We start from the raw sequence: 23,042 nt of genomic DNA, 5'->3' as shown, positions 1-23,042 counted from the left end.
GGCTCCGGACGCGCAGGCCCAGCGGCCATGGCTCACAGGCCCAGCTGTTCCGCGGCATGTGGGATCCTCCCGGACTGGGACACGAACCCGTGTCCCCTGCATCGGCAGGCGGACTCTCAACCACTGCGCCACCAGGGAAACCCTGCACACACTTTTGTGTGTGTGTTTTTAAGTATTTGTATAGTTTTACCAGGTACCATTTCTTTACATGATCACGTGCTCTTTTTCCTGTAAAACACAAACAACTAAGGAGAGAAAAGAAGTGCAGAACACAGTGGAGGTATGTGGATCAAGAGTGGCATACATGAAAAGGTTTGGGGGAGTCCTCATTCAGCTGTGGGGGCCACATGAGCCAACATGGTGATCCATCTGTTATATTTCCACTGGGAGCTTCCCTTACTAAGCCATGTTGTGCTCCTTTGTTGGAGGACATGATATTCATGGTTCTGCAAAGGCACTGTGACGCACATAAGCATGGTGGTAACTGATGAAACTGCTCCCCTGGGCAGCCCACCTGGGCAAGAGAGCAGATGTGAGAATCCAGGTGTCATGCTCTCCCATGGACACTCCCTTACAGACTGACAGTATGTCGTCTAGGCCTCCAACTTCTTACCTCAACTTGAGGAACACTGGACACTCAACCTCAAGCTAAGATGGAAAATAGGACCAGGTACAAAGCCCAATATGAAAAGTTTCTGGTAGTGAGAGTTTTTCAGCACTGGCCAAAACCACAAAAGGAAGTGGTAAAAATCCACTTCCACAGATCTCAGTAGCAATAAGATAGAGCTTTGCCTGCTGGGACTCTCAGACCTGTGTGTGAGGTGCATCATCCCCACAGACACCCTCTACTGTGTTGTGGAACCAGCTGCTGCAGCTGTTGTGGACAGAAGGTCAGGAGCATGTGCTCACTATTTCTACAATGTTAGCTAGCTTTACCATATCCCCGTCTTCCTCATCCTATGATGTTTTTTAACATCACTGAAAAACAAACAAAAAAAAAGGTTGTCAATGAAACAGTGTGTGCTAATGCAAACAAACAAAAAAGGTAAAAGTAATAAGTAAAATCTACTGAATGACATTTGATTAGAGCAGAGTCCTTTTATAATGATGTGTTCTCCAGGCTAACATGTCCCTGGCTTTCCCTATATCCACCAACTTTATAGAGGAAAAAAGAGGGACCAGATAATGTAGAAATATGACAGGACTAGTATCCCCACTTTTAGTAGTAGTCTCTTACTTTTTCTAGGTATAAGGCAGATGTGCACAGGATGCTGGGGCAGCTGCAGCCAAATTTGGATGCTGAGACTGTCACCTAGCATCTGTGCTATTTGCTTCTAAGAGTTCCCCCAGAGTTGGTGTTTTGATCCAGGCGGTTAATTCCAAAGAATATTTATCTTAACACTTAATTTGGGGTAAGAGTCTTTATAAGGAAAGAAACAATCTTTTTCATTCTTGTGAATAAATTCTTGCTAGCCTGTCATCTCTAACCCCTTGGTTTTCTGGCTGGTGTCTGCTGCTTAGAGCCCTGCCAGAGCTGGAGGCCCAGCACTTGCTCAGTGCAGCTCCTGGCCATTTGTAGCCTTGCTGACCCAGCACAGGGCTCAGAGGCAAAGCCACAAAGAGGTTGTGTCCCCGAAGTACCTCTGCTGATTAGAGGCCTATCTAAATTTAGTTTATTAAACAGAACCAATGTTCCAAGCAAAAATGTAGTTCCTCTACTCTCCTGTGTTCCCTGGCCGGTAATGTGTGTGATCCTGGAGGTGATGAGTTGATTACGGAGACTTTGATGAAAAGTATGTTATGTTAATAGTTTGGTATTAATTTTTTTATTAATTTATTTATTTTTGGCTGTATTGGGTCTTCGTTGCTGCTCGCAGGCTTTCTCTAGTTGCGGCAAGCGGGGGCTACTCTTCATTGCGGCGCGCAGGCTGCTTACTGCTGCGGCTTCTCTTGTTGTGGAACATGGGCTCCGGACACGTGGTCTTCAGTAGTTGTGGCGTATGGGCTCAGTAGTTGTGGCTCGTGGGCTCTAGAGCATAGGCTCAGCAGTTGCGGTGTGCAGGCTTAGTTGCTCCGCAGCATGTGGGATCTTCCCGGACAAGGACTCGAACCTGTGTCCCCAGCATTGGCAGGCGGATTCTTAACCATTGTGCCACCAGGGAAGTCCCAGTATTAATTTTTATATGCATTAAGAAACTATAACTAGCCCAGCAATCCCACTACTGGGCATATACCCAGAGAAAACCATAATTCAAAAAGACACATGCACCCCAATGTTCACTGCAGAACTATTTACAATAGCCAGGACATGGAAGCAACCTAAATGCCCATCAACAGATGAATGGATAAAGAAGATGTGGCACATATATACAATGGAATATTACTCGACCATAAAAAGGAACGAAATTGGGTCATTTGTAGAGACGTGGATGGACCTAGAGACTGTCATACAGAGTGAAGTAAGTCAGAAAGAGAAAAACAAATATCGTATATTAATGCATATATGTGGAATCTAGAAAAATGGTACAGATGAACTGGTTTTCAGGGCAGAAATAGAGACACAGATGTAGAGAACAAACGTATGGACACCAAGGGGGGAAAGTGGCGGTGGGGTGGAGGTGGTGTGATGAATTGGGAGATTGGGATTGACACATATACACTAATATGTATAAAATTGATAACTAATAAGAACCTGCTGTATAAAAAAATAAAATAAAATTTAAATATAAGAAAAAGAAAATATAACTAGCAAAATATTACTATTATAGAAAGAATGATTAGATTCAAAGTCAAATCAGAGAAAACTGTTAAGAAAAATAGAATTAAAACATAGATAGCCATGACAAACACGACGAGTTATAGGCCAGTGACTAATGCTGGGAAATGCAGGGTGTGTGTATGTGTGTGGCAGGGCGTGGTCTTTTGCAAGTCTCGCACAGGCCAGTCCATCAGATAGCACATAGCGAGCTAGCTCTTTCACTCCAAGGCCCCTGCTTCCACCCTCTCCAGCTCCCTACACTTTATCTCTTGATTTGTTTAGTTTAGGGTTTTTCATTAGAAGAATCTCCTGCAGTTTTACCTCTCTTACACACCACTATTTTCAGTTCCCTTCCAGGAAGAGGCCACTTAAATTAGGCTATTTGCATGCATATTTTTCCATGGTTGTTGTTATCATGCAGATAGTTTGCATACGGCTTTATTTCGTTCAATATTATATCAGAAGCATTCTCCATGTTGCATATAGTTTTCATTTTTAAGGGTTAGTTGTTTCCATTTTTTTAAACTAAATATTATTGGACACATAGCTCTTGCCTTCTACTGAAATTTTAGGGGTTTGGGGGAATAAATTCAGGTAAGTGGCAAAAATGGGTCAGAGCATATAAATTTTCATCAAATCTTAATTGTCCACACCCACTAACCTTGAGGCTTCTTAGCCCATAAAAATGATGATCACTTTGTTCTTATATGCAAAAAAAGTTTTCAAAAAAAGGGATAAAAAAACACTCAGCGGAGGGGGGACCTTGAAGATGGCGGAAGAGTAAGATGCGGAGATCGCCTTCCTCCCCACAGATACACCAGAAATACATCTACACGTGGAACAACTCCTACAGAACACCTACTGAAGGCTGGCAGAAGACCTCAGACCTCCCCAAAGGCAAGAAACTCCCCACATACCTGGGTAGGGCAAAAGAAAAAAAGAAAAAACAGAGACAAAATAATAAGGACGGCACCTGCACCAATGGGAGGGAGCTGTGAAGGAGGAACGGTTTCCACACACTAGAAGCCCCTTCGCGGGCGGAGACTGCGGGAGGCGGAGTGGGGAGCTTCGGGACCGCGGAGGAGTGCACAGCGACGGGTGCGGAGGGCAAAGCGAGGAGATTCCCGCACAGAGGATCGGTGCCGACCGGCACTCACCAGCCCGAGAGGCTTGTCTGCTCACCAGCCGGGGCGGGCGGGGCTGCGAGCTGAGGCTCGGGTTTCGGTTTCGGACGGAGCGCAGGGAGAGGACTGGGGTTGGCGGCTTGAACATAGCCTGAAGGGGTTAATGCACCAAGGCTAGCCGGGAGGGAGTCCGGGCAAAAGTCTGCACCTGCCGAAGAGGCAAGAGACTTTTTCTTCCCTCTTTGTTTCCTGGTGCGCGAGGAGAGGGGTTTAAGAGCACTGCTTAAAGGAACTCCAGAGACGGGCGCGAGCCGCGGCTAAAAGCGCGAACCCCAGAGACGGGCGCGAGCCGTGGCTAAAAGCGCGAACCCCAGAGACGGGCGCGAGCCGCGGCTAAAAGCGCGAACCCCAGAGACGGGCGCGAGCCGCGACTAAAAGCGCGGACCCCAGAGACGGGCGGGAGACGCTAAGGCTGCTGCTGCCGCCACCAAGGGGCCTGTGTGCGAGCACAGGTCACTCTCCACACCACTCTTCCGCGGAGCCTGTGCAGCCCGCCACTGCCAGGTTCCCGGGATCCAGGGACAACTTCCCCGGGAGAACGCACGGCGGGCCTCAGGCTGGAGCAACGTCACGCCGGCCTCTGCCGCCGCAGGCCCACCCCGCACGCAGTGCCCCTCCCCCCCACCCACCCCCGGCCTGAGTGAGCCGGAGCCCCCGAATCAGCGGCTCCTTTAACCCCGTCCTGTCTGAGCAAAAAACAGACGCCCTCCAGCGACCTACACGCAGAGGCAGGGCCAAATCCAAAGCTGAGCTCCTGTGAGCTGTGAGAACAAAGAAGAGAAAGGAAAATCTCTCCCAGCAGCCTCAGAAGCAGCGGATTAAAGCTCCACAATCAACTTGATATACCCTGCATCTGTGGAATACCTGAATAGACAAGGAATGATCCCAAATTGAAGAGGTGGACTTTAGGAGCGAGATCTATGATTTTTTTCCCTTTTCCTCTTTTTGTGAATGTGTACGTGTATGCTTCTGTGTGATATCTTGTCTGTATAGTCTTGCTTCCACCATTTGTCCTAGGGCTCTATCCGTCCATGTTTTTATTTTTTTTAAATTTTTTTTCTTAATAATTAATTTTAATTGTAATAACTTTATTATACTTTACCTTCGTTCTTTCTTTCTTTCTTTCCTTCCTTCCTTCCCTCCTTTAGACAACGAATCACCCCAAATTGAGGAGGTGGTCTCTGAGAGCAAGATTTATGATTTTTCCCCCTTTACCTCTTTTTGTGAGGGTGTATGTGTATGCTTCTGTGTAAGATTTTCTCTGTAGAGCTTTGCTTCCAACATTTGTCCTAAGGTTCTATCCGTCCCTTTTTTTTTTTTCTAAATATTTTTTAATTCAATAACTATATTATACTTTATTTTATTTTTACTGTATCTTCTTTCTTTCTGTCTTTTTTCCTTCTTTCCCTCCCTCCTTCCTTCCTTCCTCCCTCCCTCCCTCCTTTCTTTCCTTCTTTGCTTCTTTCTTCCTTCCTTCCTTTCCTCCTTTCCTTCTTTCTTTCCTCATACTTCTACTAATTCTCTCTACTTTTTCTCCCTTTTATTCTGAGCCGTGTGGATGAAAGGCTCTTGGTGCTCCAGCCAGGAGTCAGGGCTCTGCCTCTGAGGTAGGAGAGGCAACTTCAGGACACTGGTCAACAAGAGACCTCCCAGCTCCACATAATATTAAACGGCGGAAATCTCCCAGAGACCTCCATCTTAACACCAGCACCCAGCTTCACTCAACGACCAGCAAGCCACAGTGCTGGACAACCTATGCCAAACAACTAGCAAAACGGGAACACAACCCCATCCATTAGCAGAGAGGCTGCCTAAAATCATAATAAGGCCACAGACACCCCAAAACACACCACCAGACGTGAACCTGCCCACTAGAGAGACGAGATCCAGCCTCATCCACCACAACACAGGCACTAGTCCCCTCCACCAGGAAGCCTACACAACCCACTGAAACAACCTTAGCCACTGGAGACAGACATCAAAAACAACGGGAACTACGAACCTGCAGCCGGCAAAAAGGAGACCCCAAACACAGTAAGATAAGCAAAATGAGAAGACAGAAAAACACACAGCAGATGAAGGAGCAAGATAAAAATGCACCAGACCTAACAAATGAAGAGGAAATAGGCAGTCTACCTGAAAAAGAATTCAGAATAATGATAGTAAGGATGATCCGAAATCTTGGAAATAGAATGGACAAAATGCAAGAATCAGTTAACAAGGTCCTAGAAGAAATAAAGATGAAACAAGCAACGATGAACAATGTAATAAATGAAATTAAAAGTACTCTAGATGGGATCAATAGCAGAATAACTGAGGCAGAAGAACGGATAAGTGACCTGGAAGATAAAATAGTGGAAATAACTACTGCAGAGCAGAATAAAGAAAAAAGAATCAAAAGAACTGAGGACAGTCTCAGAGACCTCTGGGACAACATTAAACGCACCAACATTCGAATTATAGGGGTTCCAGAAGAAGAAGAGAAAAAGAAAGGGACTGAGAAAATATTTGAAGAGATTATAGTTGAAAACTTCCCTAATATGGGAAAGGAAATAGTTAATCAAGTCCAGGAAGCACAGAGAGTCCCATACAGGATAAATACAAGGAGAAATACGCAAAGACACATATTAATCAAACTGTCAAAAATTAAATACAAAGAAAGCATATTAAAAGCAGCAAGGGAAAAACAACAAATAACACACAAGGGAATCCCCATAAGGTTAACAGCTGATCTCTCAGCAGAAACCCTACAAGCCAGAAGGGAGTGGCAGGACATACTGAAAGTGATGAAGGAGAAAAACCTGCAACCAAGACTACTCTACCCAGCAAGGATCTCATTCAGATTTGATGGAGAAATTAAAACCTTTACAGACAAGCAAAAGCTGAGAGAGTTCAGCACCACCAAACCAGCTTTACAGCAAATGCTAAAGGATCCTCTCTAGGCCTGAAACACAAGAGAAGGAAAAGACCTATAATAACAAACCCAAAACAATTAAGAAAATGGGAATAGGAACATACATATCAATAATTACCTTAAACATGAATGGATTAAATGCTCCCACCAAAAGACACAGACTGCCTGAATGGATACAAAAACAAGACCCATATATATGCTGTCTACAAGAGACCCACTTCAGACCTAGAGACACATACAGACTGAAAGTAAAGGGATGGAAAAAGATATTCCATGCAAATGGAAACCAAAAGAAAGCTGGAGTAGCAATTCTTATATCAGACAAAATAGACTTTAAAATAAGGACTATTAAAAGAGACAAAGAAGGACACTACATAATGATCAAGGGATCGATCCAAGAAGAAGATATAACAATTGTAAATATTTATGCACCCAACATAGGAGCACCTCAATACATAAGGCAAATACTAACAGCCATAAAAGGGGAGATCGACAGTAACACATTCATAGTAGGGGACTTTAACACCCCACTTTCACCCATGGACAGATCATCCAAAATGAAAATAAATAAGGAAACACAAGCTTTAAATGATACATTAAACAAGATGGACTTAATTGATATTTATAGGACATTCCATCCAAAAACAACAGAATACATGTTTTTCTCAAGTGCTCATGGAACATTCTCCAGGATAGATCATATCTTGGGTCACAAATCAAGCCTTGGTAAATTTAAGAAAATTGAAATTGTATCAAGTATCTTTTCTGACCACAACGCCATGAGACTAGATATCAATTACAGGAAAAGATCTGTAAAAAATACAAACACATGGAGGCTAAACAATACACTACTTAATAATGAAGTGATCACTGAAGAAATCAAAGAGGAAATAAAAAAATACCTAGAAACAAATGACAATGGAGACACAACGACCCAAAACCTATGGGATGCAGCAAAAGCAGTTCTAAGGGGGAAGTTTATAGCAATACAAGCCCACCTTAAGAAGCAGGAAACATCTCGAATAAACAACCTAACCTTGCACCTCAAGCAATTAGAGAAAGAAGAACAAAAAAACCCCAAAGCTAGCAGAAGGAAAGAAATAAAAATCAGATCAGAAATAAATGAAAAAGAAATGAAGGAAACGATAGCAAAGATCAATAAAACTAAAAGCTGGTTCTTTGAGAAGATAAACAAAATAGATAAACCACTAGCCAGACTCATCAAGAAAAAAAGGGAGAAGACTCAAATCAATAGAATTAGAAATGAAAAAGGAGAAGTAACAACTGACACTGCAGAAATAAAAAAAATCATGAGAGATTACTACAAGCAACTCTATGCCAATAAAATGGACAATCTGGAAGAAATGGACAAATTCTTAGAAATGCACAACCTGCCAAGACTGAATCAGGAAGAAATAGAAAATATGAACAGACCAATCACAAGCACTGAAATTGAAACTGTGATTTAAAATCTTCCAACAAACAAAAGCCCAGGACCAGATGGCTTCACAGGTGAATTCTATCAAACGTTTAGAGAAGAGCTAACACCTATCCTTCTCGAACTCTTCCAAAATATAGCAGAGGGAGGAACACTCCCAAATTCCTTCTACGAGGCCACCATCACCTTGATACCAAAACCAGACAAGGATGTCACAAAGAAAGAAAACTACAGGCCAATATCACTGATGAACATAGATGCAAAAATCCTCAACAAAATACTAGCAAACAGAATCCAACAGCACATTAAAAGGATCATACACCATGATCAAGTGGGGTTTATTCCAGGAATGCAAGGATTCTTCAATATACGCAAATCTATCAATGTGATAAACCATATTAACAAATTGAAGGAGAAAAACCATATGATCATCTCAATAGATGCAGAGAAAGCTTTCGACAAAATTCAACACCCATTTATGATAAAAACCCTGCAGAAAGTAGGCATAGAGGGAACTTTCCTCAACATAATAAAGGCCATATATGACAAGCCCACAGCAAAAATCATCCTCAATAGTGAAAAACTGAAAGCATTTCCACTAAGATCAGGAACAAGACAAGGTTGCCCACTCTCACCACTCTTATTCAACATAGTTTTGGAAGTTTTAGCCAGAGCAATCAGAGAAGAAAAGGAAATAAAAGGAATCCAAATCAGAAAAGAAGAAGTAAAGCTGTCACTGTTGGCAGATGACATGATACTATACATAGAGAATCCTAAAGATGCTACCAGAAAACTACTAGAGCTAATCAATGAATTTGGTAAAGTAGCAGGATACAAAATTAATGCACAGAAATCTCTTGCATTCCTATATACTAATGATGAAAAATCTGAAAGTGAAATCAAGAAAACACTCCCATTTACCAGTGCAACACAAAGAATAAAATACCTAGGAATAAACCTACCTAAGGAGACAAAAGACCTGTATGCAGAAAATTATAAGACACTGATAAAAGAAATTAAAGATGATACAAATAGATGGAGAGATATACCATGTTCTTGGATGGGAAGAATCAACATTGTGAAAATGACTCTACTACCCAAAGCAATCTACAGATTCAATGCAATCCCTATCAAACTACCACTGGCATTTTTCAGAGAACTAGAACAAAAAATTTCGCAATTTGTATGGAAACACAAAAGACCCCGAATAGCCAAAGCAATCTTGAGAACGAAAAAAGGAGCTGGAGGAATCAGGCTCCCTGACTTCAGACTATACTACAAAGCTACAGTAATCAAGACAGTATGGTACTGGCACAAAAACAGAAAGATAGATCAATGGAACAGGATAGAAAGCCCAGAGATAAACCCACGCACATATGGACACCTTATCTTTGATAAAGGTGGCAGGAAAGTACAGTGGAGAAAGGACAGCCTCTTCAATAAATGGTGCTGGGAAAACTGGACAGGTACATGTAAAAGTATGAGATTAGATCACTCCCTAACACCATACACAAAAATAAGCTCAAAATGGATGAAAGACCTAAATGTAAGGCCAGAAACTATCAAACTCTTAGAGGAAAACATAGGCAGAACACTCTATGACATAAATCACAGCAAGATCCTTTCTGACCCACCTCCTAGAGTAATGGAAATAAAAACAAAAATAAACAAATGGGACCTAATGAAACTTCAAAGCTTTTGCACAGCAAAGGAAACCATAAACAAGACCAAAAGACAACCCTCAGAATGGGAGAAAATATTTGCAAATGAAGCAACTGACAAAGGATTAATCTCCAAAATTTACAAGCAGCTCATGCAGCTCGATAACAAAAAAACAAACGACCCAATCCAAAAATGGGCAGAAGACCTAAATAGACATTTCTCCAAAGAAGATATACAGAATGCCAAGAAACACATGAAAGAATGCTCAACATCATTAATCATTAGAGAAATGTAAATCAAAACTACAATGAGATATCATCTCACACCAGTCAGAATGGCCATCATCAAAAAATCTAGAAACAATAAATGCTGGAGAGGGCGTGGAGAAAAGGGAACACTCTTGCACTGCTGGTGGGAATGTGAATTGGTTCAGCCACTATGGAGAACAGTATGGAGGTTCCTTAAAAAACTACAAATAGAATTACCATATGACCCAGCAATCCCACTACTGGGCATATACCCTGAGAAAACCAAAATTCAAAAAGAGTCATGTACCAAAATGTTTATTGCAGCTCTATTTACAATAGCCCGGAGATGGAAACAACCTAAGTGCCCATCATCGGATGAATGGATAAAGAAGATGTGGCACATATATACAATGGAATATTACTCAGCCTTAAAAAGAAACGAAATTGAGCTATTTGTAATGAGATGGATAGACCTAGAGTCTGTCATACAGAGTGAAGTAAGTCAGAAAGAAAAAGACAAATACCGTATGCTAACACATATATATGGAATTTAAGGGAAAAAAATGTCATGAAGAACCTAGGGGTAAGACAGGAATAAAGACGCAGACCTACTGGAGAACGGACTTGAGGATATGGAGAGGGGGAAGGGTGAGCTTTGACAGGGCGAGAGAGAGTTATGGACATATACACACTAACAAACGTAGTAAGGTAGATAGCTAGTGGGAAGCAGCCGCATGGCACAGGGATATTAGCTCGGTGCTTTGTGACAGCCTGGAGGGGTGGGATAGGGAGAGTGGGAGGGAGGGAGACGCAAGAGGGAAGACATATGGGAACATATGTATATGTATAACTGATTCACTTTGTTATAAAGCAGAAACTAACACACCATTGTAAAGCAATTATACCCCAATAAAGATGTTAAAAAAAAAAAACACTCAGCAGAAAGACGACAAAAGATATGAATGTTATCTCAGAGAAGAAGAAATACATTTGGCTATAGGCATATGATAAATTCTCAACCTCATTGATCATTAAAAATTTGCAAATTCAAGCAAAAAAAAAGATACCTAGCAAGGTCTGAAAAGTTTGAGGAAGGTAAGCTTGGAGAAACAGCCACTTTCATTAAATTTCTGCAGACATGTCAATTGACAAGATTTTAGGGGAGGATAATTTGACAATCGCTGCCGAAACTTAAAATGTGTATGCCTTCTGACCCAGCAATTCTACTTCTAAGACGAGATCTTGCAGACTCACAAAAGTACACAAAGGTAAATTAGCAACTGTATCTGCATCAATATAAGTTTTAATAGGGAAAACTGGAAGGACTTTAAATCTCCACCCATAGGAGACCTAGTTGAATAAATCAGGGTACAAGTACTTCAAAAGCACTGCCACTGACAGGAGGAGGGGTCTGCAAGTGTAGTACAGACATTTGCCAGGGTAAAACCCAGGAGAGGCCGCTGGTGCTTGTAATGTGAGCACAGTTGAGCCCATTTGTATTAGCATGGGGAGAGGGAAGCTTGTATGATTCTTCACTTTATATGCTTCATATTATTTGAATTATGTATAAAAAGAACATAATACTTTTGAAATATAAAACATTAAAGAAAAAAGGAAGCCTCTTAAGAACAATCAATAACATATATATTTTTTTAATGTATTTAGGAGTCACTTGGAAAATTATTGACGAAGGGACCACAGTATTTTCTTTCTCATTAGAACTTGCCAGTGAGCACATTCTTTTTCCCTTAGTGAGGCCTCTAGTGACCAAAGTACTAGCCTAGTTATGAGAAAACTAGCATTCTGCTGCTCTCACTGATCAAGTCACTGGATTCCACACTGTGCTAGAAGCTGGCTGAGAAATAAAAAAATCTTGTCATTTATGGATGAGAAAAATTGCAACACAAAGAATGCGGCTGACTGCCAGAGGGCATTGAGAATGCAGTCTGGGAATGCTGGCCAGCGCTGGGTCCAGGGTTTCTCTAGCCTTATTCTCCACTGCAGGGAAACAGTACTTGTGTGCCAGACCCAACTTTATGTGCATGGTAGCCTCCAAGCTCTGGCCACTGTCTACAGAGGTTAGATGCAAGCCCACGTGCAAACGTTGCTGTGTCCCCTGTCCTGAGACCCTTTGCTACACCTCTGACTGACTCCACCTAGATCTGGGCCGGCCAAAGGCCAGCCTCCAGAGCAGTGCTGCTGTCCAGTATCACTTCTGACCATGATGGAATGTCCTGGACCTGCATTCAACAGGCTACCACAAACCACAGATGCTTACTGAGCACCTGAAATGTGGGTAGTGCAACTGAGGGACTAGGTTTTTGGTTTTTTTCTTAATTTTAATAAATATACTTTAAAATAGCCACGCGTGGTTACTGGCTACTGTATTGGATAAGTGACGCTCTAGAAGTGCACTGGGGGTGCACTTCTAGGGTCTGCTTTGAGAACTCTGACAAATCCAACAACACCATGTTGGATTGTGGTTAGCTGGACCAAGTAAATCAATTATCAGGGAATTCTGTATGCAGTACAAGAAGGAAGAATAGAAAGCAAAGAATTAATGGGAGAAACAGAAGAGAGGAATGAGAGAGTGCCTGTTTTTGAAGTGTGGCAAAATCATGGGGCCCCCAGGTTTTGTGGTTACATCTGAATGGCCATGGTCAGTGCCCCAGGCCTGTGTGAAGTCTGGTTTTGCAGCCACCAAGAAAAGTCTTTGCTGCTTCCGGCCTCTCAGCATAAACTGTCAGAACTAGAGCTCATGTCTGTGCCTTGCAGTGGGATCAGCCTAACCAGCACTCTCTGTACCTAGATATGCAACCCAAAATGTTATTGGATAGTTTGGTAAAAAGAGTCATTACCTCCCATATGATGGCTTATAAATCTTGATGTGCATAGAATGGATTTGCACAAAATGAAGAATAGTTTAGTTTCTCCATGATCCCGTCTGGTGTAGAGTGGGGATGATGTTTGCAATAACAACAATAGGGGGCGGTAGAGGAGTGACCAGCTCTACCAGTCAGCTCTTGTTTCTCCCTTGGGTTCCTGTACCATCTGTGGTATGCATCAATATTTCCCAAAATGAGCAACGAAGGGGACCATTTTCAAGGCAGGCACTCTTGAGAACAACTGAGAGTTCATGCAGGGACCCCATTTGAGATAAGACTTCTCCAATTTGAGAGTTGAATTGTAAGCCAATTTCAGTTTACTTATTTTTTCACATTTAAAAAATGCACCCATTCTTATTCATTTGTTTTGGTCACATGTGTAACTTACAAATATAGTCGTAAGGTAGATGATAGGTATATAGGTAGCCATTTTCTACCTTTATAATTTTTTAAATGTTTAATTTTTTAATATTTGTGAAATTTATATTTGTTAATGGTGGGAAAGAGAGCTGCCAATTTTTTTCCCCAAATTTGTAATCAGTTCTCTAAACATTAATCTATTCCTTTTTTCCACCCATATAAGACACCTCCTTCAACATTTACCATATTCCCAGATGTACATAGGCTTTTTCTAGATCTAAGATTTTTGTTCCATTGCTCCATCTATCTCTGCCAATTTAATTGATATAGTTTTCAAAATTCCTCAAATTCTCCTAGTTCATTTTCTCTCCCAGATGAATATTAGTATCAGTTTGTCAAGTTTAATTTTAAAATCCTTTAGGTAATTTGATTGGTGATGTAGCATTTTCTAAGCCTACAAAGAAAACAATATGGTGGGAAGCTAAAGGTCACCATGGATCTTGCCTCCTCCTCCCCTACCAACCACCATTTCCACACAGCCTCCTGCTGACCCTGACACACCACACATCGCTGGCAGAGAACAGCACTCCTCACGCAGAGCACATCCTGTTTCTACTCACCCTGTGTTCCACAGGAGGACATCAGGGCGCCGCTGTGACGCCAGGCCAGCCCCTGCATGTCATGGCTGCTGTGGTCTTTCTTGCTGCCTTTTAACCCAAGGAGTCCACTTTTGGGGATCGATCCTAAGCAAACACATATTCATGCAAGTGAACATGTATGTACACCTCAACATTATTAATAGAGAAAATACCCCCTAAACATAGGCACAGTAAAGATGTCCTGTGAAGCAAATATATGCCACTAGCCATGCTGGGCAGACCAAGTGTGGACCAGCCGGTGGAGTGCTCAGCCATAAGTGGCCACCGTCATATGGAGCTTGGTGCTGCCCTCATAGTGATGTCTACAAAGACTGCAGATGGCCTGGAGACACTTCAAGAATAATGTTAAATAGAAAAGTGAGGCATACAGCTATAGGTATAAATATATAAACATACATAATTATATCAACAATGTAAAAGGAACTTATTTATTCATTCAATAAATATTTCTTGAGTATTGACTCTCTAGGGGAGGGATCCACTCCTAGTCCATCTTTTTCTCGGTGACTTATGGTGATATTAAATGGAGATGGCACAGAATGTCCTTAAGGAGAGGCTAGCTAAGCTCCTGGACAAGGCTTTGTGAGGTGTCACCACCAGCTGTTCAGGTCCAGAAACTGGATTTTTTTCCCCAGGTACCCAAAATTGTTGAGGCTTCTGAGGACCAAATAATGATGGTAAACTCATAAGTCAATAATTGCCAAGATGGCTTGTGTATCACTTTCTTCAGTGCTAATGGGGACTGAATTCTCCAAAAAGTGGAGAACTCAGTGATTCCTCAGGAGATTTCTGGTCCCAGAATAACCTAACTCAGCCTTGGAAGAGACCTGGCTGACCCTGAATTGGAGCCAAATGAGTGTCATGGAGGAAAGCCACGCAGGCCCCAGTGGAAGAGAGATCAAGCCCCGTGGCAGGGCTCCTGATCTAAAAGATCCACTTTGAGGGGGCTGCAAACAGACCATGTCCTATCAGGTAACACATTGTGTATTTTACCTCTGCTGTGTAAAGCAAATCATCCAAACTTAGAAACGTAAACAGTAACACTCCCTATCTCAGTTTCCCTGAGTCAGGAATCTGGGTGTAGCATTGCTGGCTCCTCCAGGACAAAGTGGCTCCAGTGGCTCAGGCCACAACCTTGGGTCTGTGTCCATACATCATCTACGATGTATATTTTATACTTTGCATACTTATTTCCAGCAAAGCCTTTCCGTGACTAGACATCGAAGCACCGGAAGTTTCAACGCTAGCTTTTAAAGTCTGAGTATTCAAATAATTCCTGACCCGCCCAGTGGATTCGATGAGATCCGACCATGCACGTGGCAGGTTAGCACCCTGGCCGCAGTCTGGCCAGGGGGGTCGGTATGGGTGGGCTGAGTGTGCTCTCCCAGCACCCTGCACAGCACTCCCTTCCTCCCAAGCCTCGCTCAGACGGTAGAGCGTCTTGCTCCTGGAGGGTGCCTAGTGCTTGAGGTCTGTATCTCTTAGTGCCAAAACCCTGTCTTACAGTCCAGAGGCCAGACTGGAGCAGAGGCTGAGCACAGTCACTCCCCCCACCCCTCCACGCACCACTGCCTCACGCCCCGCACTCTTCCCTTCACACATCTGAGGCGCTGGCCCTGTGAGTGTGAACGTGGGGACAAGACTCAGCGTGGCCAAAGGTGCTGAAGCCAATTCTATTCCTTAACTTAGAGTACACCCCGTGGAACCAGAAACAAGGCTGGCAACTCTGACACTGGAAGCCTCCCGCCTCTGCTCTGCTCTCCCTCAGCCAGGACTCAGGTGCAGCCTCGCCGGGCGTACTGCAAGAGGCCGCCAAGGATGTGGGCTTGTTTCCTGCCCACATGCTGGGAACATCTTCCCTGGCCATCCTCAAAACACATACAAATTGCAGTATGAATGAGACTGATTAATCAGTCAGTCCTGCTAGCCCTAGACCCACAGGACAATACCTCCTGCTCTTTCTGCCCTGAGGGGCAAATATGCTCTGTGAAAAATGCACTCTGCCTCTATCAGTGTCAGCTGCCAGGAACTCAACTCATGAACCTGATTGCCTACAAGCGACCATCCCGAGTAAGGCAACCAGGCTCCTTTCCAGACTGCAACTGCACTCCCATTGCTGTGCCCTCATCCTCGTTCACATCCACTGATGCCTGTCTCCCAAATGATGTCTTTGTCACCTCTACCTGCCTCCTTCTCTCCCAGTTCCCTCATCCAGAAAATATGGTTGTTGCTAGTTCGAACATACCATGATTTTTTATCTTTCCCTTCCCCAAACACCATGCCCTCAATTCCACATTAGAGCTAAATTCATCTTAGAATCACAAAACTCAGTTGCTTAAAAGAAAACAATAACATGGGTCTCTTTGAAAAACTGAACATATCAAGAAACTTAGAATTTGGGGAAAATGCAGAAGTAGCTGCCCACAAAGGTATGGCATGGCCTCAGAAGGACGCTGTGCAGGAGCTCTGTAGGTTTTAGCTTCTCCTCTGAAATAGGAAAGGGGGGCACGGGTGACGGCTGATCCAGTGCACACCTGAGTCTCCCCAGTGGGCCGCCAGCTCACACAGACAAGTCTGCCTTTCATGATACTTCCAGGAGAGTGTTTTATTCGGCTGCTTTTAGCAATCACACAGCACTGTCCCAGAGAGTGTGACCCCCTTCACGGCCAGACCCTCCCCACACCTCAACTCCAGAGAAAACCATTTTTAGTTAACTTTTGAGAATACATCCAGAGAGTAGACTCCTAGTGAACTGGTTTGTTAAAGGGTAGGCATTATCTAATAATTATTGAAAACAGTTACCTCAATATATTTTCCTGTTGGCAATATATGAAAGGACCAACTCACATGTTATGGGGTCCCTGTGGTGCCGTTTCAATGACCAGCTTTCACTGGTAATTAACTTAGCCCACAAGTAACTGAACTCAGTGAGTACAGCTCAGCCCAGGTGTCATTTCCTCAGGAGTCCCTTCCTGACCCACCCCTCCTTTCTCATTTTTTACTGGACCAAGATACACTCACCTTTGCTCCCCTGCATTGTTTATTGTACTTTTCATACAGAATGGAAAGTGCTTCCTTGTCTTTCTCCTCCCCTCCTCCTTCTGTCCTGTGGACACTGTAGAGGTTTCCCCCACATAGGACCCATGTTAGTGTCCCTTTCCTCACATCTAAATACATCTGTCATATTTGGGGGAAACAAAAATATGGCTGAGCATTCTCTCCTAAGCTGGGATGTATTGATCATGAAGATTTCTTCCACCCCCAAGGACAAACCCAAACTGAGAAACAAGAAGCCAACTAGAATATTCAAAGCAATTGTTTCCGATGTGTTTTTTCCAATACCACCAAACAATTCTGCAATTCTCAGCCGGCACTGATTAGGTGTCCCACAAATTAAGCTCAATTCTGACATCAACCTGCAGATGGCATCAGACCCCACAGTTTAAGGGCTCAGTCTTACCGAGACTGCCCCCCACTTGAAATGCCAATCGCAAGTCCAGGCTGTTACCCGTGCTTCTGACCAACCGGCGATCAGCTGGAGGTTCCCCAAACCCCCTACTTGGGCTCAATTAATTTGCTAGAGTGGCTCACAGAACTCAGGGAAACAGTTTACTTACTAGATTACTGATTACAAAGGATACGAAAGGATAGGAATAAACAGCCAAAACAAAGAGATACACAGGGTGAGATCTGAAAGGGTCCTGAACACAGAAGCTTCTGTCCCTGTGGAGTTTGAGGTGTGCCACTCTCCCAGCATGGGGATGCATTCTGGGTAACCAGTCTGGAAGCTTTCCAAAGCCAGAAGTTCAGGGATTTTTATGGAGGCTTCATTATGTGGGCATAATTGGTTATATCATTGATCACTAACGATTGAACTCAATTTCCAGTCACCCCCTATCCCCCCACACCGCCTTCCCAGGTGAGAGGTTGGTGCTGAATGTCCCAGCCCTCTAATCATCTGATTGGTTTCCATGGCAACCAGCCTCCAACCTTAGTTACCTAGGGGTTTTCCAAAAGTCACCTCATTAATCTAAACTCAGGTGTAGTAGAAAGGGGCTTGCTATGAATAACATGACACCTATTTCACCTTTATGGCCCTGAAGCACTTCAGGAACTGATGGCAAAAGACCAAATATTATAATAAAAGGTGCTCCCCTTGCTCTTATTGCTTAGGAAATTCCAAGAGTTTGGGGAGCTGGGAGCCAGAAACAATAGAGAAGTCCAAAATAAATATTTATTACGAATCACAATGTCACATTGTTGATAATTTTGATGTTCCTTGATTTTAAAGCATCCACTGTACACGTGACAATGCAAACTTGAACCATTTTTTGGTAGCTGTAGAGCTGCTGATCCCACACTCTCACTGGGGCCCTTGACCTATTCCAAGGTCAGGGTGGAGAAAGTTCAACTTTAGGTTTTTAGGCATGACTACACTGTAGAGTTCTTCCTCACCAACAGCTCTTATTAAATTCAATAAATATTTATTGACCCCAAACTCTGCTAAACCTGTGGGGGAACCCAAAGACTTTTAAAACCGGGGTCTTGCTCACCACAATAAGTTTAACAAGATAAAGTAAAATTCCTATGTCTGCCACTCGGAAAAAAGTCATGGTAGTCAGCCTGTTAACGTTGTCAGTAGTCATCAATCCCCAGATAGCCAGCCAGATAGATAGACTTCTTGGAGAAGTCATCCTCAGAAGGAAGGCTGCAGGGCCATAGGTTTGCTTGAGACCTGTGGAATCCATTGAAATCCCTTTTCAAGCGCATTTTGTATTTATGTTTGGACACTCTTCTTAGCTCTTAAAGCCTATGAAATTGATCAGAATGCTGGTGTGGCTTTACAAACCCTTGTCTTTCTCATATTTTCTTAAGGATTCATGTCCCCTGGACCAGTTTGTATATTTTAAAAGAAATGTGCCGTAAAGTAAGTAAATAAAACAATTCCCACTTACTAGATAATTTATTCATATGTTGACCTTGTTTTTGGACTAAATTTAGCTATTATCAAACACTGACCAATGAACAATAGCTGCCTAGTGATTTCTTCCATGACTTTCACTGAGGCTGCAATTGGCATTCTGCAAGCTTTCCAACAAGGCCAATTTGCAGGAACATGATTGATCAATTCCACTTTCTGAATAGAAATCCACACTCCAAACATGCTCCAAACATGTAGGCAGCAAAGAGGAGCAAGACACATCCCTGACACACAGAACTGTCCTGCATCCCCAGGATCCTGCCAGCCCAGGGAGGGATATGACAAGGGCTGACACCAGGTGCTCTGGGGAATAGAAGCCGAGGGGTAGGGTGAGAGAATGCTCCATCCTTCACTGGGCAGGTGAAATGGGAGCTGGGTCCTGTGGGATGAGAGAAACTGTGACTGAAGGAGGAGAGTAGGGAACCCTGGGGAGACAGTGCATTTTGCCGGAAGTGCTGGCTTTGCGTGTGAGGGTGAGTAGAAGGTGAGAAGAGGAAGTGGGACCAGGCCCAGGCCAGCCCAGTTACGAAAGGCTGTTAGACTCTCAGCAGCTCCAGACCTCAGCAACCCCCTTCTATGTTAAGATTTGAGAAGTTCGCTGAGGACCCAAGGGCTAAACAGAAATTCTTCACCTCTTTCTTTTGGCTGCATGAGATCAGATATCCACTGCCCAAAGTCTGGCAGCATCTTTTAGTACCATGTGTTGCTTCTGAAGGTAATGAGATACATGTGCATAGGGGGTGACTGAAAAGAGCATTGAATTAAGAGTTAGGAAACCAAAACAAAGTTTCCATCACTGTGTAAAACACCTCTGCACCACTGGGATTAAAAACAACACATGTAGCCACAGATAGAGCCTCGTTTTTTTTCTCAGAGACATCACAATCTAAAATAAGAAACAAACACCTTATATAGAGAAGAAGTAAAGTCAGAAGATGTTGAACACAGAAAGGAGGGAGGAATCACCATGGGGTGTGTGGAGGAGGTGTCACCTGATACCACCCTACTTATACACTGACGACAGTGCATCCCTGTTTCATGGGTGCTGGCGGAAGACATGAGACTACCGATGAGAGACCAAGGGGCCCCCATCATGCTTGCATACCCTGACCCCACATCCCACTGAGGCATGTGAGAGACAGGTACCACTCACACAAAGGGCTGTATCCCAGCTGAGGAACACTGAGCTCAGAGGGAGCCATTGCCTCCCTGAAATTTTCCTGCTGCAAACATAGCTCTGAGAAGGGCTATTCTTGGCACACCCAATATATGAGTTTCCTGTGGCTGCCATAACACATGACCATAAACCGGTGGTTTAAAACAACATGTCTGGAGTCCAGAGGTCTTTACTGGAGGTGTCAGCAGGGCTGGTTTCTTCCGGAGGCTCCATGGGAGAATCTGTTCCAGGCCTCTCTGCCAGCTCCTGGTGTTTTCTTTGGTGTTGCTTGGCTTGTAGATGCCTCAGTTCAATCTGTCTCCATCTTCAATAGCCTTTTCTCTCTGTCTCTGTGTCTCAAATCTCCCTCCCCTTTCTCTTGTAAGGACGTCAGTCAGTGGGTTTAGGGCGCATCCTAAATCCAGGATGATCTCAGGGCACTTAACTTAATTACACCTGCAAAGACCCTTTTTCCAAATAAGGTCACCTTCACACGTACCCAGAGCTAGGATTTAGACATCTGGGACAGGGGAGGGGCAATATTCCACTCACAGCCAGCAAAGATGTTCAGGAAAGGAAGAGCCCCGCAGAGGATGGCTCTCCCAATGCTGAGTACCTTCTCAACAAGAGGAGGGCTGTGTGTCAGCCTGAGGCAGTCACTAACATGGAAAGGCTAAGGGCACATTTGAGACAAAGTGTGATATTTTCCTAGAAATTGGGAAGCCTAGGAATAGTGTGACATAAATTAACTTGCACACCTACTAAGTGCTACACACTGTTCTAGGAACCAGGCATAGAGCTGTTAACAAAACAAAAATTCCTGTCCTCATGGAGCTTACATTCTGGTCAGGAGAGACAGATAGAAAACAACATAAAGAGGTAAAATTTCTAATATACTAGAAGTGGAATGTGAGAGAAAAGCTTCCCAGGCAAAGAGAATAGCCAGTGCAAACACCTGAAACAGGAGTGCACTTGTGAACAGACAAGGAAGGAGGCCAGTGGTGAATCCATGAAGCCTCTAAGGGTGGCCCTTCCTTGCGAGCTGTCAGGTTAGCTGCCCCAGTTTCGTCTATATATGACATCAGACCTCTGAATCAGAGAAACAGCTTATCACTCGCAGTAAAAACAGCAGCCTGAATAAGCATCTTGAGTCAGCTTCCCACGCCCCTGCTCCCCACAAGGGGATGCTGGTGTCACCTGTGCATGCCAGGGGTTTGCATCACAGGACAGAAACCCTGAACTAAGGAGGCTTTGAGATTTTATCAAGAGGGCTGCTGCTGACCTGCCCATCCTCTCCCCAAAACAGAACTCATTCACTGTCCTGTGATGTAAGTATCTTTGGGAAAGAGAGAAAAGGGTCTCTCAGCATATTATACTGGGATACATATATATTACCCAAGGAAAGAGGACTTCCCTCCTGGACAGCTGGGTGGAAGGTGGCAGGGTGGGGATTCACTCCAAGGCACTTTTTCTCCCCAAGGATGTGGGCAGGTGGAGGCAGGAAGGCCAGTCCTCACTCAGAACAGGGCATAACTGTGCTGGATGTGGGACCCTGGGGCACCACAGCAGTGCCAGTAGGACCTGAGCCCACCATACACAAATACCTAAGCGTGGAAGGTCTGAGCAAGTGAAAGGAAGGCAGAGTGGTGGGTGGGAGCACCTGGCCCCCAGACAGTCAGTCCTCTGTCAAGTTTCTTGTGCTTTTTTTCAATCATACTTTTTGCATATCCAAGGAAAACATATCTATATATAAAAATATAAAAGTATTTTTTTCTTTTTTTTAATGTAAGTTAAATTGCATACACTTTTCTTTCTTTTTAAAAAAATTATCGAGATTCGTTCAAGATGGCGGAGTAGAAGGACATGCTCTCACTCCCTCTATCACAACTAAATGCTGAACACTCATCGACAGGAAGACACTGGAACTCACCAAAAAAGCTACCCCACATCCAAAGACAAAGGAGAAGCCACAATGAGACGGTAGGAGGGGCGCAATCACAATAAAGTCAAATCCCATAACTGCTGGATGGGTGACTCACAAATTGAAGAACACTTATACCACAGAAGTCCACCGACTGGAGTGAAGGTTCTGAGCCCCACGTCAGGCTTCTCAACCTGGGGGTCCGGCAACGGGAGGAGGAATTCCTAGAGAATCAGACTTTGAAGCTTGTGGGATTTGATTGCAGGACTTCGACAGGACTGGGGGAAACAGAGACTCCACTCTTGGAGGGCACACACAAAGTAGTGAGTGCATTGGGACCAAGGGAAAGGAGGAGTGACCACACAGGACACTGAACCAGACCTACCTGCTAGTGCTGGAGGGTCTCCTGTAGAGGCGGAGGTGGCTGTGTCTCACCATGAGGACAAGGACAGTGGCAGCAGAAGTTCTGGGAAGTACTCCTTGGTGTGAGCCCTCCCAGAGTCTGCCATTAGTTCCACCAAAGAGCCGGAGTAGGCTCCAGTGTTGGGTTGCCTCAGGCCAAACAACCAACAGGGAGGGAACCCAGCCCCACCCATCAGCAGATAAGTGGATTAAACTTTTACTCAGCTCTGCCCACGAGAGCAGCAGTCAGCTCTACCCACCACCAGTCCCTCCCATCAGGAAACTTGCACAAGTCTCTTAGACAGCCTCATCCACCAGAGGGCAGACAGCAGAAGCAAGAAGAACTACAATCCTGCAGCCTGTGGAACAAAAAACATATTCACAGAAAGACAGACAAGATGAAAAGGAAGAGGGCTATGTACCAGATGAAGGAACAAGATAAAACCCCAGAAAAACAACTAAATGAAGTGGAGA

General features: G+C 43.9%; 1 long non-coding RNA gene across 2 annotated transcripts; it reads right to left on the bottom strand.

Annotated features, from left to right (window-relative positions):
- Positions 1 to 322: 322 nt before the first annotated feature.
- Positions 323 to 22,836, bottom strand: LOC111183314 (uncharacterized). Of its 2 annotated transcripts, none has more exons than XR_002646953.2 (3): positions 22,552 to 22,836; positions 14,070 to 14,192; positions 323 to 2,139 (listed from the first exon to the last, which is right to left on the bottom strand). It is a non-coding gene; the product is annotated as an uncharacterized LOC111183314 (long non-coding RNA). The 2 variants fall into 2 exon arrangements; XR_002646951.2 differs by having other exon boundaries at positions 323 to 2,111.
- Positions 22,837 to 23,042: the final 206 nt, after the last annotated feature.

Source organism: Delphinapterus leucas, chromosome 8, assembly GCF_059928025.1.
Source record: "Delphinapterus leucas isolate spDelLeu-1000000601 "Yukka" chromosome 8, BTC_Dleu_Yukka2, whole genome shotgun sequence".
Taxonomy (NCBI): domain Eukaryota; kingdom Metazoa; phylum Chordata; class Mammalia; order Artiodactyla; family Monodontidae; genus Delphinapterus; species Delphinapterus leucas.
The sequence above is the reverse complement of the archived record's forward strand: the minus strand, read 5'-3'. Positions and strand labels throughout refer to the sequence as shown.